This window comes from Hemicordylus capensis, chromosome 17 (assembly GCF_027244095.1).
Source record: "Hemicordylus capensis ecotype Gifberg chromosome 17, rHemCap1.1.pri, whole genome shotgun sequence".
In the NCBI taxonomy this organism is placed as follows: Eukaryota; Metazoa; Chordata; class Lepidosauria; order Squamata; family Cordylidae; genus Hemicordylus; species Hemicordylus capensis.
In genome coordinates, this window is record NC_069673.1 from 831,873 (window position 1) to 849,966 (window position 18,094).

The window sequence follows — 18,094 nt, forward strand, 5'->3', positions numbered from 1 at the left end:
TTATGCAGAACAGTAAAAATGCAAACTAAATAATGCAAGCCAATAAAAAAGCATTTGCCAGATCTGCACCATTTATACCCGTCACAGGATTCAGATTGTCTTGGTACAGAATTGTTTGATTTTTTCCCCCCCTTATCAGGAACATTCACAGACTTGACATCCATTGCGGTCTTCCTGGTCTCCGTAGCACAGATTCGGGGGTACCTTCTCTGAAAGCCACATGGCTCTGTAGTGGCCAGGAGTTCACAGTGACTCGACGGCACAAGTTGACTTTTAGCGTCATCTGCCAGAGGTCTGGGTTTTGGTGATGCTGCTCAGGAAAGAACCAGCAGGCAGCAAGAATGCACCGGAGTTCGACAGATTCTCATGGGAACAGAGGAATTAAAGTGCTCCTTCCACCAACGTGCCCCCTTTCTACTGTGAATGCCACGCTGTGACGACTCTGTTTATCAATCTCACTTAAAGGCCACGAGTCCCTCACTTGGATGGCAGAGAATGTCACCTCCACGCAGATCCTGTCCCTGTTTCAAGGATCTGGCCGCTTGGAGTGGAGACCACCCGTAAAAGAAAGTGAGCATGCCATTCATCAGTGCCAAAGACTGACATGCCCTTTGAGACAAGCGGAGTTTGTCTGGGACGGGAGGATGGTTTTTGTTTTTTTTAAAATAGAAGCTGGTCTTTGTCATCATCACACAACACATTCAGGAATAACGACACACAAGAAAATGAAGTGCAGACAGCCGGCGTGTCTGGGCATGAGCTGGGAAGCATTCGCTTTTCAAAAGAACTGTTTGGAGCAAGAATTTCCAAAGAGTCACCTACGTCTGGATTAACCAGCAGGCTGGGCTAGTTGGCTCAGGGAAGGCAGGGAATATAGGAACAGTGGAAGCTGCCTTATACTGAGTCAGACCCTTGGTCCATCTAGCTCAGGATTGTCTACACAGACTGGCAGCGGCTACTCCAAGGTTGCAGGCAGGAGTCTCTCTCAGTCCTGTCTTGGACATGCTGCCGGGAGGGAGCTTTCTCCATGCAAGCAAGCAAGCAAGCATTTTTTCCAAAGTGGCCCCATTATCCTACAGTGCTCACACATGTCATCTCCCATTCAAATGCAAACCAGGGCAGACCCTGCTTAGCAAAGGGGACAATTCTTGCTTGCTACCACCAGACCAGCTACCCTCCCCACTGCCTTGATCCTTGGGGGAACAGTATCCCTAGGGGACATGCATTGACAGCTGGATTTTGCTTTAGTGGGCCAGATCCAGGAACAAGGGCTGACGTGAGTCCGTGGAAACAAGAGTCCTCAAGAAGACTGTGTGGAGTCATGACTCACAGGTCCTGCAAGTCATGGCCCAATGGGAGGCAGTCTGTGTCCAGGAAAGGTCTCCAGAGCAGACCAGCAGACAGGAGAGAGAGCTGGCCTTGTGGCAGCAAGCATGAATGGTCCCCTTTGCTAAGCAGGGTCTGCCGTGGTTGCATCTGAATGGGAGATGACATGTGTGAGCACTGCAAGAGATTCCCCTGAGGAGATAATGGGGCCGCTCTGGGGAGAGGTTCTGCAGGCTTGCACACAGAAGGTTCCAAGACCCCTCCCTGACATCTTATATTTCTTTGTATGGGTACTTTGCATATTCCTGATACTATTCTTTTATTGTTTACCTGCAACGTAATTGAAATAAGATGCACTGACTAGTCTATGCTCAATCCGCCTAAATGCAACCTGAAACTGCAGCCTAAGACAACCTATTTTTGTAACCTACTAAGTATTTTTGAATTTATTTAAAACCTAAAAGCCTCAGACAGTAGCAGTCTGTAGTAACTGAATAAAAGTGGTTTTTTGTTCTTTTCTTTTTACAAGCCTCTCAGAGTTGGTTTTTAACTCAAGAAAAAGGGAGTGCAGAAAGGGGATTTCTCTGGTTCAAAAGCCTCCTCAAGCGCTCAGCAGCTATCAGTTTTCTCATCACGTGGAAGGTTTTTTGTACTTATCCAATAGCAAAATAAATAGTGTTTCCCCTGGGATTCCACCCTAAGCCCAGGGAGGTTCAAGCTCTGTCAATAAGAGGGATGGCAGTGGCAGCATTTTAATTCTACCAGAAAATATAGATTCATTTTATGAGAAGCCCAGCCAGGGATGATTCCACATTCCCCCCCTCTGAGACAAAAGCTGTAATCTGCTACAAAAACAATCTCAAGGCAGTTTACAATACATTTTAAAAAATATAAAACTAAAAAACAGTTGTGCAATAAAGTAAAGCATGAATGGTCCCCTTAGCTAAGCAGGGTCCACTCTGGTTGCCTCTGAATGGGAGACTACATGCGTGAGCACTGGAAGATATTCCCCTCAGGGGCTGGAGCCGCTCTGGGAAGAGCATCTAGGTTCCAGGTTCCCTCCCTGGCAGCATCTCCAAGATAGGGCTGAGAGAGACTCCTGCCTGCAGCCTTGCAGAAGCTGCTGCCAGTCTGGGTAGACAATGCTGAGCTAGATGGACCAAGGGTCTGACTCAGTATATGGCAGCTTCCTGTATTCCTATGTGCGCCCTCCCCCTCCCCCCGCTCTCTCTTAAACTCTTCTGATAAAATCCTGAATACACAATACATAAATAAATGCATAATGAAGCCAGAGAATTTGGCATTTCCCAAAGGAAGGGTGCAGAATCAGGGAAAGAATAAGCCAAAGCATTTCAGCTTATAACAATGTGCGTTGTATGCCTCTTTAATCTGTTACAAGAGGATGGCAGCTTGCTTAGATGCCCAACCCCGCAATGCAAAACAATGTGAACATCTTGGCTGGGGGGAACAACCCATAGGCAAGAAAATTATTTCAAGGGATTAACTTTTTGCAAAGAAAGGAGAATGGACAGGCACTGTTTTAGCACTGTTTTATTGATCGTTGTATTGAGTATATTTGTTATTCCTATTTCTGCTGGCCAACGGCCGTAATAAAATTGATGATGACAGGCAGTGCTGGATTTAATCTGTGCATAAAAAGACCACCGAATCTCACACACTGGGCCCACAAATGTTTCACATGGCGAGCCCAGAAAACTCCATTGCCCAATAAATGTACGTATTTCATGCTGCGGCTGCCCTGCTGCCTTTTGCCGGTGATGGTGACTGTGCTGGATGGGTTAGGGCCGGCCAGCTGGCGGGGCGGGCGGGCAGTGGTGTGTGTGTGTGTAGCTGCTGTGGAGTTGGCTGATTCCGGGGCCTGCAGCAGTTTCTCCTCCTCTCTCCCCCGGGGCCCCGGTGACCTGTGTTCTTGGAACATGGCCACTCTTCTAGATCCGCCCTGAGTCTTTACGGCTCATATGGGGTGCCCAGGTTAGAGTGACCTTCTTCACTTGCCGTTTCCATGCTTCTTGGAGCGCAAGTGAAAATTGCAAGCACCTTCACTCTCTAATTAAACTCAAGGCTTTCGTAGATTCGTTTATGCAGACTCACTCATTAGATGTGCACACGCTGTTGCATGAGTTAATCTGATTCTGATTAACTTGTCCAAATAATTTGGAATTGGCCGTTCCTGTGTGCTTTGGGACTTGGAAGGGAAGGCATGGATCTCTCTGTAAACTTTTCTCTGCCCTCATGAGGTCTAGATACTTGGTTTCTTCCACAATGGCAGCTCAAGCTGCTGAACGCCATGTGACCACTAGTTTTGTGTTCAGCCAGCAAGCAAGCAGATATCTGCAAACTCCCCCAAGTATCTGCTCCTCCTCCCATCTTTGCACCAAGTCTCCAGACCTGGGACAGGACAGGCATGTTTCTATATTATACTGATTAGACCTCTTGAACAGACACCTTAAGTGGCGCAGCAGGGAAATGCTTGACTAACAAGCAGAAGGCTGCCGGTTCGAATCCCTGCTGGTACGTTCCCCAGACTATGGGAAACACCTTGATTGGGCAGCAGCCATCTAGGAAGGTGCTGAAAGGCATCATCATCTCAGACTGCGCGGGAGGAGGCAATGGTCATTCTCTCCTGTATTCAACCAAAGAAAACCACAGGGCTCTGTGGGCTCCAGGAGCAAATTCTGCAGTGGATGGCGTTTGCTCTCTGCACCAGCCTCCCTTGGATTCCTAAATGAAATGTAAACCTGGATTTCAAAGCCTTTTACGTTTTTGGAATGGCCTGAGTTATTATGAAACATGGATTTCCCTTATATCATTTATAATTTAAACAACAAGAGGCAGGTTTCCATGGTACCCAAGAGAAGGGTGCCGTTAACTGTTGACAAAGCGCGTTTGATCTTAGTACAACCGAGAATGCTCTTTTACCTCCCCGCCCTCCTCTGTGCACCTTTTAAAAGAGCTTTGCTTTCGGACCTCTCTCTTTCGGTTATGCCTTGTTTTAGATTAACAGCCCCCCCCCTTGCACAAGCCACTTTGGAAAATAAATGCCTCCCCCAACAGTCACAGTGGTAAATTCACTTTTCAAAGCAAGTTCAGAAGTGCACAACTGTGGGAAACTCAGGGTGACCAAGATGGGCGTAATATTTGTCGCGTGGAGGGGCTGAGGTGTTGGGTGGCAACCCCACTTTGCGTTCAGCAGGAACATACCTTCCTCTTCCCAGGATCAAGCTCTGGGGAAAGTGGTTCAGCATGTTGGCAGCAAAACCCATCTTTGCATGGCAGCACTGACTGGCTAGCACTTGTTACGTCACCCATGTCTTTGCAAACTTTTTTTAAAAAAAACAGTTTTTTAAATAACTCCGAGGTGAAAGATGAACATGTACATGGATAAACGCACATACTTCAAAAAATACAGTGGACAGGCCTCGTGAACCGTGGGAGGAAGGTTGACCCAACTTTCAGTGTGACCAAACAAAGCAAGTGTGCCCTTAACCTTGGCACTGGGATCATGTGTTTGCTCGGGATCCTTGCAGCCCAAGCAGACACCGAAATGGGTGCCCAGAGAGCCCATCTGATGGGGGAATTCCCCAATGCACCTTGCTCAGTGTGTGGTGCATTTTGGGATTCTTGGAGGCTGGGATGCTCTCCCAGGAGCACTGCTCGTGTGCATGGCCAAGCCGCCTGGCCATATTGGACTAGGACCGGGGAGACCCGAGTTCAAATCCCCATTCAGCCATGAGACTGGCTAGGTGACTCTGGGCCAGTCACGTATCTCTCAGCCTAACCTACCTCACCGGATTGTTGTGAGCATAACCATAACCATGTACACTGCTCTGGGCTCCTTAGAGGAAGAGCGGGATAGAAATGTAAAAATTAAATTAAATTAAATCATCTGGGGGGAAGGTAAGTACAGCACAGCCATTGTCCCTCCCACCCGCCCGCCTCCCTCCCCACCTGTCTAGCCTAAGGCTGCAATTCCTTGCAATTTCAACCTGTTGGGTCTAGTCCTCTCTCTCTCTCTCTCTCTCTCTCTCTCTCTCTCTCTCTCTCTCTCTCCCCCAGCATGCTGTCCAAGACTTCTAACATTCTGTCACACTTTAGTGTGACCGAGCAACAGAACCCAGGGGTGGGTTTTATGCAGATGAAGGGGCGGAGCATAGAAGGAGGCTGGCGGCTCAGTGGTCGGAGTCACCACAAGGATGCCTCTGTCGCCTCCCCAGACTGTGAGGGAGGAGAGCCTGGCTGCTCCCCCTGGCTCATGGGGCTGCAGGGTTCAAGTCATGACTCTAAATGCAGCCAGCCCATCCAAAAGAGGGGAGATGGTGAGCACAGATTTGCAGCAGAACACACACCCCCTTCTTCTGGGCACAGCCCCATCTTCTGTCGCGTCTGGGTTGCTTCCAGCAGGGTGTTGTATTTTTAAAGGGAGGCTCAGAGATGTTGGGGAATTGCTGCAGGAACTTCAAAACAGCTGAAGCCTTGCGTGGAAAGACGGGGCTGACTGCGTGGGGGAGGCCGGTCCATAATTCATGTCCCCAAATGCCCCTCTTAGCAGGCACAACATGGCCCTCATCTTTAATTAATTTCTGGTAAAATATTTACACCTACAGAGTAGCTTTTTAGTCTTTTCCAAGAGAGATGCAACAGGGAAAAGGGAACGAAAATGCGCCCAGAAGCCAGAGGGGACCTCTCTGCAGAAAGCCTTTTGGGGAAGAGGAAGGGGAAATCTGACGGAGCTCAGCCGCCTGGAATTTCCAGATGGGTTTGGAGTTTGCACTTCAGATTTGGAATGCAGGAAGAAGAGCGGGGATGAAATGGGTTTTTCGGTGCAGTCTGCTTTGGGGCCCTGATGCTCCTTGCCCAAATAGGAGGGGCGCATTCACACAGCCTCCACCCCTGTCTCATGATTCATGTTTGTTGTCAGAATTGCTGGAATGCGATGCAAACTCTGAAACCCCTCTTTCCTCCTCTCTCTTGTCTCTCCATGGGGTTGAACCAAGGCCGTTTGCTAACTGCAAAGAAGAGGCACCACTTTTAAAGAGGCAGTGCTCTTAGGCTTCAAAGGGGAGAGCAGCAAGGTTCCCGCTTCAGCCCAGCATACCAGCCCACCCCCACCCCCAGGGAATGTTGCAAGCATCTTCCTTGTGCGGCTTCTTTTCCGATTGTAAGCTTGGGGCAGGGAAACCTCTCCAGCCCCCCCACCCCACCCCGTGGGAGAGGGGCACCCAGTTTGGGAAAGGGGGCAAATTGCAGGGAGACTCTTCTCCAGCACGGAGTTAGTTCTTCTGTTAAGATATCGAGAGCTCCTTTATGGCAGGAGGGAGCTGGCTTCCCATCCTTCTGGCAATGCAAACTGCTCTGAGAACAGTTCATATGCTGTTTCAAGAAAGAAAGAAAGGAAGAAAGGAAGAAAGAAAGAAAGAAAGAAAGAAAGAAAGAAAGAAAGAAAAGCAGCATATATACAGCCACAGCAACATTACCAGTAATAATACGAATACTACTCCAATTAAAGAAATGTGAATTTAGGCTGCAAAATGCATCCCAGCCCTCCCTCAAGGGAAACTCCCACCCATCTCTTCTCCCTCTCAGTTTGCGGGCGGGGGGGGGTGTGGGGGCGGGAGAGGAAAGGGCTCTCTTTCCACTCAGTATTTTTGAAATCAGAAGTCAGTAACCATAAGAGGCAGTTGTGGGGGCTAAAAGTAGGTTTGTGTGTGATGTTGCCAACACAGCCAAATAGACTAACAATACATTGAAATTTAATGCATGTACAGTGCCATTCTCTGCACATTCATTTGGGAGGAAGCTGCTGTGAACACAGGGAGGCTTGCTTCTGAGTAGACATTCATGGAATTGCACTTTTAATCTATAAAAGCATGTTCTGGAACACATTTTAAATTTTAATGCACATTTTTCAGAGGGCCAGCTGCGCTGCAACTTCTTTCCCAGCCATGCAAACAAGGGCTGCATGCTGTAAGTCCGTACTTCCAGCAGGCCAGGGCACCAGGAAGGGAGCGAATGCCGCAAAAGGAATGCCACCCCGGCAGCCAACTCCGTGCACTCACTAGCCAGCATCTCGGAAGACAGGAGGGCATTTAATTTTTGCAGATCCTCTTGGTACTGGACTCACCCTGCCCCATCCAGTAACTGAGCTGCAAGTCACCCAGATCTACTAACCAGGAGGAGCAACCAGGCAGCAATTTCCAGCTCTGAGCCGGTGGTGGGCGGTGGAGTGGACTAGAAGACCTTCAGGGCCCCTTCCACTCCGAACATTCTGCGCTGGTGAGGAGGAGAGCTGGTCTTTCACTAGCAAGCGCGCATTGCCCCTCGGCCTAGGCATTCTGGGCTGGTAGGACAGTCCCTCTCCGTTAAAAGCTGGCCTGTTTCTGACCAGCCCTTTGCGCCAACCGTGGGAACCAACGGAAGGCGGACAGGCAGGCAGGAGGCCCCCCCCCCACTTTATTAATCTCCTCCTCGCGTAGGGACGTGGTGGACACTCCCCTTCGCCATCGCCGTCTCCTGGCTCCTCCACGTTAATTACTGTTGCCCCTGATTAGGAGGAATCAATGCAGAGACTCATTTGCCGGCTGCCCCGGACTGCCATCCTCCCGCCCCTCCTGCCGCGGTTTGGGGATTAGTCCTTTGAAATCGCCGGCGGGGGGGGGAGATAATTAGCGGGGGGCTCCGGGCGTGGAGAGAAGCTGCGGGGCGGCGAGATGAAGAGGTTTCTGGAGCTGGATGGATGCTGCTCATTTCCAGCGGTGACGGAAGGAACCCGGAGGGAGGGAGGGAGGGAGGAGAGGACCCCAAGCAGCGCATTGAAGGATCAAACAAAGCCCTCTCCTCCGGGACGCGCGCGAGACCCCGCCCCCCGCCCCGTTCTCCAGCTTTGCCCAGAGCAATTCTCTGTGAAACCAAGAGGGCATTAAGGATGGGCTTGGGGCGGATTAAGCCCTTTGCACTGCTCAGTCCTCCATCCTGCGGCTGCCCAGAGGATTCCCAGAAGCCCACAAGCAGGGCAGGAAGGAGGCGGTCTGCTCTTGCCCTTTCCCCCAACTCTGACATTCTTGGCTAAGCAGGGTCCGCCCTGGTTGCATTATATGAATGGGAGACTAGAAGTGTGAGCACTGGAAGAGATTCCCCTCCTCAGGGGCTGGAGCCGCTCTGGGAAGAGCAACTAGGCTCCCAGTTCCCTCCCTGGCAGCCTCTCCAACGAGATAGGGCTGGCAGAGAGACTCCTGCCTGCAACGTTGCAGAAGCCGCTGCCAGTCTGTGAAGACAATACTGAGCTTGTTGGGCCAAGGGTCTGACTCAGTATATGGCAGCTTCCTATGTTCTCCCATTCAAATGCAAACCAGGGTGGACCTTGCTTTGGAATGGGGATCATTCCTGCTTGCTACCCCCAGACCAGCTCCCTCTCACTTGCAGCCTTGGATCTATCCACTTTAAAAAGAAGATTTGTGTCTAAAGCCAGCCCAGCGTTCTGTAAACTTTCAAGTCCAATCAGCCAGAAGGGAAGAGGGCTGCCACTGGCACCAGCAGACACACGTCTCCCTGGTTTTTCTCCGCCCAGTGCTCCTTATTTCAATTGCACCATCAGTCTGCAGAGTGCAGGAACTCCTCAGGCCTATGACACAAGTGGTTCCGGAAAACCCTGTCTTCAGTCGAACCATCTTTACTCAGAACTGAGTTTCCCAAAGGAAAAACTTTTATAAAGGTGCGGGGTTGGTACCCATGTCCCTCCGCCTGCTGCTGTCAAAGCCAGTAATGTAGGGATGTACAAGCTGGTTTGAGGTTGCGCCAGCTTGTACTCAAACTGGCCCAGTTAAAGGGCCCACCCTCGAGCCAGACTGGGCCCGGATCGAGGTCAAGCTGAACCCCCCCAGGCCGGCTGGTCTGGGGCTGTTGTTGTTGTTTTTTAAAAGGCAAACTTACCAGCCCCAAGGGCTTCTGAGACCTCAGGCTGGGTTGCTGCTACAGCCATGGGGAAGGGGGTGGGTGGGCCCTTCTCTTCCTCTGTCTCTCTCTCTCACTTTTCTGTGGAAAGAAGGGAAGCAATGGGGCAGCCTTCCTCCTCCTCCTCCTCCTCCTCCTCCTCCTCAACCCCCCCCCCATCTCTACAAGGGGTAGTGTAGCTACACTTGAACAAGGGTTACATAGCTGCCTTGGGATTTGCTTCATGAAAGGCGGGGTATCAATTTAACAATAAATAAATAAATAACATAAGAACAGCCCTGCTGGATCAGGCCCAAGGAAGCCTCCCCCCACCTCTCTCTCCCAACACTAGAACTAGGGGTCACCCCATGAAACGGAAGTTTGGGAAACTTAGGACCGACAAGAGGAAGGACTTTTCCACACAGCGCATCACTAATCTAGGGGATTCTTTGCCTTGGGGTGTGGTGATGGCCACCAGCATCCTGTTGCACAAAGTGGCCCGCCAGATGCCTCTGGGAAGCACCCAGGCAAGAGGTATCTGCGTGCTTCTAGCCACCAGACTAGTAGCCCTTGAGAGGCCTGTCCTCCTCCATGAATTTGTCTAAGCTCCTTTTAAAGCCACCCAGATCTGCTCAGTCCACATCCTGCTTTTGCCTTCCCTTGTCAATGGGAGGGTAATGTTTGGCCCAGAGGATGCTGGGTGCCGAGCCCTGTGGAGCAGGATTTATGCAGAACTCGACTGTGTACACCACCTAGAGAGCTCTCTCTCTCTCTCTCCTCTGTGTGTACACACACGCGCACGCACACACACACACGGCGGCATATAAAAATGGCAAACCCACAAATGTTCTCAGCCATCCAAGCCAGATTCCAGCTTTCTAGCATGAGAGACTCTGACTCCTCTTCAATGCGCTTCTGAACTACCACCGATTTCATCTACCTAAATCACGTGTGCTGCTGCAGGGACTGCAGGCAATAACAGTAAATTAAGGGCCTTGTTTTGGGAGCGCTCCTCAGCTCCTCCGATGGGTCAGTGGAAGAGGCTGGCCATAAAGACGGCCACAGCCAGGCAGCTCGCCCTCTCCTGGAGGACAACGCAGGAGCCACCAACTCATCAGCAAAAAGCCCACGGAGGTAATTTGTTAATCTCTCCCATTGTCCTTCCAAGGGAACTGCTGGTTCATAAGATCAGTTGCAAGGAGAGAGAAAGGAGGTAATTAAAATGCCTAAGTGGGCGGAGATGGATGCAAGGCCTCGAACGGGCTGGGTGCTGCCGCTGCCATTGACTCCGGTGCCTTTTGAGGCCCCTGGCTCCGTGCGCCAGGGATCATCAGACTCAAGTGGGAGTCTTCCCGGAAATTGCAGCAATGGTAGTGGCAGCACCCAGCCCGTTCGAGGCCTTGCCTCAATCTCCGCCCACTTAGGCATTTTAATTACCTCCTTTCTCTCTCCTTGCAACTGATCTTATGAACCAGCAGTTCCCTTGGAAGGACAATGGGAGAGAGAGAGACTCCTGCCTGCAACCTCGGAGAAGCGGCTACCAGCCTGGGCAGGCAATCCTGAGCTAGATGGACCAAGGGTCTGACTCAGTATATGGCAGCTCCCTATGTTCCTTTTTGTGAACTCACTAGTTGGCCTGGGGTGAGATCATGATCCCTCTCAGCCTCAATGTGTGGGGAAGGAGATTGGTAATAATCCTTGCTCCCTTACAGTGTTGTTCGAAGAACTGAAGCCATTGGCAGCACCACACACTCTTGGGATGGGGCGCTATGCAAATCTGCTATATTAAGTTTAAAAAGATTCAGGAGTGGTTTATATTAAGAGATTACTGGTATATATAATGAGTGAAACGGACGGATGTGCCTCCTGGTGATAATTCCTCCTCTCTCCTATGGTTCTGCATCATTTTGTTAGCTTTCCTAGGATTGTATGTTTTTTTTTTAAATCTGTGTGGCAATAAAGAGCAGCCAGGAGCCTGCAGCCCAAGCATTTGCCAGAAATGCTTTTGTGCCAGTTCATAATGCTCCACTGTCCCTGGCAAAAGTCCCCTTCGAGGTCACGCAGGCCCCCTCCTAAACTTCTCTCAGGTTCCCATTAGTCAATCCTTCCTTGCCACGCCCCCTTGACTGCTTGCCCTCTAGCTTCTCTTCCTCTTGGGACTTCTTCTCATTACTCAGCCTGTCCCACAGAATTATTCCTGTGCAAGGTTTCTCTGACAACTTCTCCTTCTCTCAGGGAAGCTGGACTGTAGACATTCTGACATCTGTTCCCTGGGCAGCTGGGACATTCATGAGCGCCATTGTATCAGGTCAGCAAATCAGAGTCAGAAGCTGCCTTGCCAAAGCACAATGCAAGGCAGATTTCATTAGCTTGCTTTCTTTTTTCAACAATCACTCCCCTCCCCCTTTTTTGGGGGAGGTGTACTATACTGGAGGAAAAAATCCAATTAAAAAGATGAAGGCCAATGAGAACAACTTATCCATCAATCTCCAAAATAAATGCTTTTTCACTCAGTGTGCCGTTGGGCTTCTAGGAGGGACAGCCTATTAACATTCTCAAAGTACTTTGATTCCTTCCTGGGTTGTGTAAGTTGGAGTTACAGAATGCTGGGAGCCAATTTAAGACCTCCATGTTTAGGCAGAAGACGGTGGCGTTTACTGATGCAGATTTCACAGGTCTGTTGGATATCAGTACACACCCATACACTAAAATTACACTGTGGATTTGCTCTCCAGCAACTTGCTCTGAGAGAAAAATCTCAGCACATTTCCCCCTCTGAAGTCATGAGGGCTAGTCACTTTAAAACATGAAGTGTGAGATTCGCAGAGTTTTCTCATGGGTTGAGGGAAAGGCACAGGCAGTTCATGGGTGAGTCAGCATGGGGAGCTCTGGCTGCATCCCATACAGCTCCTGTATGACTAGCAGAGGTGTTCTTGGAGGACCCATCTGAAGACCAGCAGGCCTGGTTGGAGGCTCCTCCCCAGTCTTGGAGCCAGCGCCCAAAGTATAAAGCATTGCTTTAATACTTCAGTTCTAGCAACTCTGAGAGCTAGAGAGCAGAGCTCTTGGCTGACTCAGTGAGGACCAGCTCCCTCCCCAACAACTGCCCTAGTGGGTGGTGCCCTCGGAGCTCTCCAAGTGCTGAACCTGCCCAGGGAGCTGGCCGTGGTCCTGTTCCTCTCTCAGTTTCCAGCCCTGAGCCATCCTCTCCCACTGCTGACTGTGGGGACTCCTGGAACCCAGCGAGCCCCAGCCTGGCAAAGAATTGGTTCTTCCCAGGGGCATCGCTATAACTGAGCAAAAGGGTTCAAAGAACATGGGCCCCCAGCTCCCGAGGGCCCTCCAGTTCCATCCCTCCCTATTTTCTTCATGATCTCCCTCACTTGGGGGGGGCACCACAGAGAGGGATAAACACGGGCCCCCTCTCGCCTAGCTATGCCCCTGATTCTTGCACAAGGCATCGGGTGGAGACCATGCTTCCATAAGCTCAGGTCCATGTGCCTTAACCCCTTTGTCCCAGCACAGTCAGACATCACAACCGGTAGATGCCAAAGGTCATCCGAAGACTCGCTCAGTCTCCATTGTGTGGAACATTAAATCAATAAATAAGACTCAATACTTGACTAACAAGCAGAAGGTTGCCGGTTCGAATCCCTGCTGGTATGTTTCCCATATTGGGCAGCAGCAATACAGGAAGATGCTGAAAGGCATCATCTCATACTGCATGGGAGATGGCAATGGTCAGCCCCTCCTGTATTCTACCAAAGGGCTCTGTGGTCTCCAAGAGTTGACACTGATGCGATGGCACAATTTACCTTTACAGTACAATACAATGCATCACCCACATAGCAGCTATTCACATGGAAATCTGCTAGACTGAAGGGAGCTTGGGATTTCAGCAGTACGCTCCCAGTTTCAGGAGATCAGCCCATTGCTGTGCCTTCCCCTTTAACCCCATTTTAAACAGCACCAGCAAGGTCTGCAAAACTGGCTCTCCTCATCCAAAAGAGCTAATCAAACAGCGGAGCAAAACCCACCCTGTGGAACTCTTGCTGTGGTTTCTTAGCAAACATTGGGGTAGGTGGCAGGGAGGGGGTGTGCATGTCATTTGCCTCTTGTTTTTCCAAAGTAGTTCTGGCCTGTGGTGTTTTTTGTTGTTTTTTTAAATGAAGCTCACTGAAATACTCCTGAGTTCCACATCAAAGCTGTCCAGGTCTGCCATGCCAAGAAGCCCCAACAAGATTGCTTTGGGAGAGAGCGTCCATCTGGTGGCCAGGATTAAAGTGGCTTCTCATCTTTCTGCTTGGAGAGGGAAAACAGGGGGACTCGGGGTGGGGGGGGTCTGTTGCCAAGCGGCAGCTGGAACACAGACACGGACATGGAATAGGTGATGGGCATCATTTTATGGCAGCTGACTCTCTTGGCCAAGTTCAGGCCTCTCTTTGGTTTGGATGCACAGAGAAGAACGAAGGTGCTTGGCGGCTGGCCTTCAGTAACAAGCTGACTCTCTCGAGGGCCAAATCCTGTTCAAGCGAGAATCAGCCACACGGCACTGGCTCCCAGCCGACCAGGCTGTGTCGACTTTCAGGAAAGGAAGCAAAGCCAGGATGATATTTGCTGTCCCTCTCTGAGGGGTGGGAATAGTTAGCCAGCCCCGGAGAAGCTCATTTACTATGGAGGAAAGAGGGATGGCGCTGGAGCCCAAGAGAGTCTCTATCAACATTGGTTCGTGAACGGATGCACTAATTATAGAGGCTGTGTTGGGAGAGAGAATGAAGATTGATGGTGCTAGTCCATAGGAACATAGGAAGCTGCCATAGACTGAGTCAGACCATCGGTCTATCGAGCTCAGTATTGCCTACCCAGACTGACAACAGCTTCTTCAAGGTTGCAGACAGGACTCTCTCTCAGCCCTATCTTGGAGATGCTGCCAGGGAGGGAATTTGGAACCTTCTGCAGGCAAGCAGGCAGATGCTCTCCCCAGAGCAGCCCCATCCCCTGAGGGGAATATCTTGCAGTGCGCACACATGGAGTCTCCCATTCAAAGGCAAACTGGGGCAGACCCTGCTTAGCAAAGGGGACAATTCATGCTTGCGACCACAAGACCAGCTCTCTTCCCTAAGCAGAAGGCCCCAAGTCTTGTAGGCTGGAGCACACTTTGATTCTCTCCTCCATGTCTGCTGCAAACCACCAAATCGTTCTGCCACACCCCTGACTGCAGTCTTGGTGATGGCTCTTAGGAAGACCCCAAATGTGTCAGGTTGGGAAGGCAAAGAGGCTTCTGTCGAGCATTTCTCCTGGCAGTCTCCATATATTCCAAATACACGACCAGAGAATTGCCCCATCAAAGAAATGCCCTGTGTGCTACTTAAAAGCAGGTGCTTTGTAAAGGCTCTGAAATATTGCCGTGGAAGGGAAGGCTGTTTGTAAACCTGATATTTCACAGACATCTTAGCAACTGCATAGGCTGCTGTGGTGTGATGGTTCAGGTTCATTTGTCCAGGTTCCCCTGGTGTGCCAACTGTGCCCATTTCTGGAATAAGTGGACCTGGCCATGGTGACCCAATTAGACCACTGTAATGCACCCTATGGGAGGCAGCCCTTGACCCTTGGGAAGCTTCAATTGATACAGAATGCAGTGGCAAGAACTGTGACGGGTGCTGAGCACCCTGATCATGGGAACAGAGGAAGCTGCCATATGCTGAGTCAAACCATAGGTCCACCTAGCTGAGTATTGACTACCCAGACTGGCAGCAGCTTCTCCAAGGTTGCAGGCAGGAGTTTCTCTCAGTCCTATCTTGGAGAAACCAGGGAGGGAACTTGGAAGCTTCTGCTCCCCAGAACAGCTCCATCCCCTAAGGGGAAGATCTTACAGTGCTCACACTTCTAGTCTCCCATTCATATGCAACCAGGGCAGACCCTGCTTAGCTAAGGGGACAAGTCATGCTTGCAACCACAAGACCAGCTCTCCTCTCCTCATATGACACCTGTTGCATTGTGTGCCAATAGTTTTCTGTGTGCAAGGTTACCTCTAAAACCCCAAATGGCTTGGGACCAAGATACCTTAAGGACCTTCTTTCTTCACATCCATCTGCCATCTTAGTGAGACACCCAGCAAATGCTCTAACTCTGTCTCGGCTCTGCACCAGCTCTCAAGATGGTAAGCAGGTGGCTAGGTGTTGGCTCACTTCTGTGTGCTCATGTTCATTCTTGACTTTGGCTTCCAGACCCATTAAGCAGAGCAGTCTTTAACTCCTTTAATTAGCATGTTGGTTGCTAGCCATGCAAATAGGTCCGAGAAGGAAGTACAGAATGATGGCGTGCCTTCTGATGCTGTGAAGGTATGGAAGTTTCCCTTCAGAAACAGAGATGGGAATAGTACCACTCTGGGCAAATCCTACAGGGCAAGGGGCATTGTACATGTGCAGGGTTAAAAGCTCTCTGATGAAAGGCTGGAGGGCAGTTCACATCATTGACATGAGGGTGGGACACACTGATAATGGTGTCTATCTGATAATACTGTCTATCACTGATAATGGTGTCTAGCATATCCCACACTGATAATGGTGTCTATGCTTCCATTTGCCAGTCATGTGCTGGCCAGGAGCTCGCTTGTCTGTCTAAGCCTCTGATGGGTAGGATCAGCACGTCCTACCCAGAATCTGTCCCCAGCTTCAGAATGAGGTGGGAAGAAAAACTGTCCCACCCAGCTGGGGTTTCACTCACATTCAAGCTTCCAGCCTCCCATCTTTTTTTTTAAGGTGGCACATGAACGGGAGGGTGCACAGCTCCCGAAATAGGGTAGGAGGCATCTACCGTAACGGCAATCATGTGGGCGTTGGCCAGAACCTCCCCTGCTTATGCAAATGGAACTATTCAGGAGAAGCAGGACGACAGACGGAGAGACTCAGAGGTGTGGCTTGTGATTCCGTAACTGCCGACATCCTGACTTGGCCATGCATTTCACTGCCACGTTCCCTCAGTCTACCCGCGCCCACCGCATTATTCCGAGAATAGCCCCCATGTGCGGAGGAAGGCAGGGCCGGCCTGCAGACCTGAGAATGAAGCCCTCTCCCAGCAGCTCCGAGCAACGAGCTTTCAGGCTACCCAGCGAGCTGGCTTTCATTTTCTTTACTTTGAGTGGCAATAAAATACAGTATGACTGTTTGGCTGGCCATATTTCTCTCCCCCAGCTGGTATCGGTTTAACAGGTGCAGGAAACAAGGCCGAGATCAACACCAGCCACTTAGACACTTTTACTGGCCCTCTGCATGACGGGAAGCAAATCACAGGCTATAAACTAGACATAATAGAGCCTACAATTGCTTGGAAGCTGTTTGTGTTGCTTCTTGCCAGCCTTCCGAACGCCTCTAATAGACTCCCTCTGTGATTTTTGCATGGACAGCCCCCACCACCCGGCCCCAACGGTGTTGTAAACACTGGCCAAATTTGTCCTTGAAACTCAGCAAACATTACCCTTCAGTTCCAGCCAAAACAAGGGTACATTTGGCTTACGTGATGAAAGAGTGTAGCTTGATAGCGGAGCATGAAAGGAACGGGGGTGGGTGGGTCGGTGGGCATAGCTCAACAGCAGAGCTTCTGCTTGGCAGGCGAGGGGCTCAGGCTCGATCCCTGGCAGCATCTCCAGGTAGGGCTGGGCAAGAGTCCTGCCTGGAACCTGGAAGAAGCTGCTGCCAGTCAGTGTAGACGGACCAATGGACTGATTCCATAGAAGGCAGCTGCCTATGTTCTGATGCAGCTTCTGCTGCTTGAGCTTCCGTCATGGCCACCCCACCCTGCTTCCAAGGAAACCTCCCTGCCGAATTTGATTGATGTGCTGATATAATCAGCAGGAGGGAGGGCAGGCCCCTTTCAGCTCCTGCCTGTGGGCTTCCAGCAGCGGCATCTGGTGGGCCACTGTGCGAAACAGGAGGCTGGACTAGATGGGCCTCCTTGGGCCTGATCCAGCAGGGCTACGTTTTTAGGTTCTTCTGATCAGGGAGCTGCTTTCTTGGGTTCCGGGGATGAATATGTCCCAGCAAAGATGGTTGGAAGCATCATCTTTCAATCTGCACTCTTCTGCTGCCGTTGAGAGCACAACGCCCCCCCCCCCCCAACGGCATGCTGCTTTATGTGTCTGTTTCCAGATCTTCACAAATTCTGGTTCCACCTGGTGGGGCCAGTCCATGGATGCTGGAGTCCCATCCGCCAGCCAGCTATGAATCATCATTTAAATCCAAGAGCTCTCAAACTTGGTTTCCCACCCAGCTCCAACTCCAACTCCCATCATCCATCCCCTGCCACACCAGCCAATGACCATTGTGGCTGGGGATGATGGGAGTTGTAGTCCAACATCTGGGGACTACAATTATGGTGGGGACATGTACAGATTAATGAGGAACAGAGGGGACATGGGCAGGCCTGTCCTTAGGGAACGGCGAGCAGGGTGACCGCCCCGGGCCCCACTCTCTTAACCCCCATTAGAATTAACTAGAAGGGGGCCTGACACTGGCTGATTTGCCCTGGGCCCCACACCCGGCCAGGGCTCTCTAAAGACAGCCCTGAACATAGGAAGCTGCCATATACTGAGTCAGACCCACCTAGCTCAGTATTGTCTACCCAGACTGGCAGCGGCTTCTCCAGGGAGGAATCTCCCTCAGCCCGATCTTGGAGATGCTGCCAGGGAGGGAACTTGGAATCTTCTGCAGGCAAGTGCTCTTCCCAAAGCGGCCCCATCCCTTGCAGGGAATATCTGACAGTGCTCACATGTATTATTATTATTATTATTATTATTATTATTATTATTATTAACAACAACAAT

The 18,094-nt window shown here is 50.7% G+C and overlaps 1 long non-coding RNA gene across 2 annotated transcripts in view; it reads left to right on the forward strand.

Moving 5' to 3' along the window:
* Positions 1-2,422, forward strand: part of LOC128338899 (uncharacterized) — a 62,742-nt gene extending 60,320 nt beyond the window's left edge. For both annotated transcript variants that reach the window (XR_008312741.1, XR_008312742.1), the window contains one exon: positions 140-2,422. This is a non-coding gene — a long non-coding RNA (uncharacterized LOC128338899). The remainder of the gene's footprint in view (positions 1-139) is intronic.
* Positions 2,423-18,094: the final 15,672 nt, after the last annotated feature.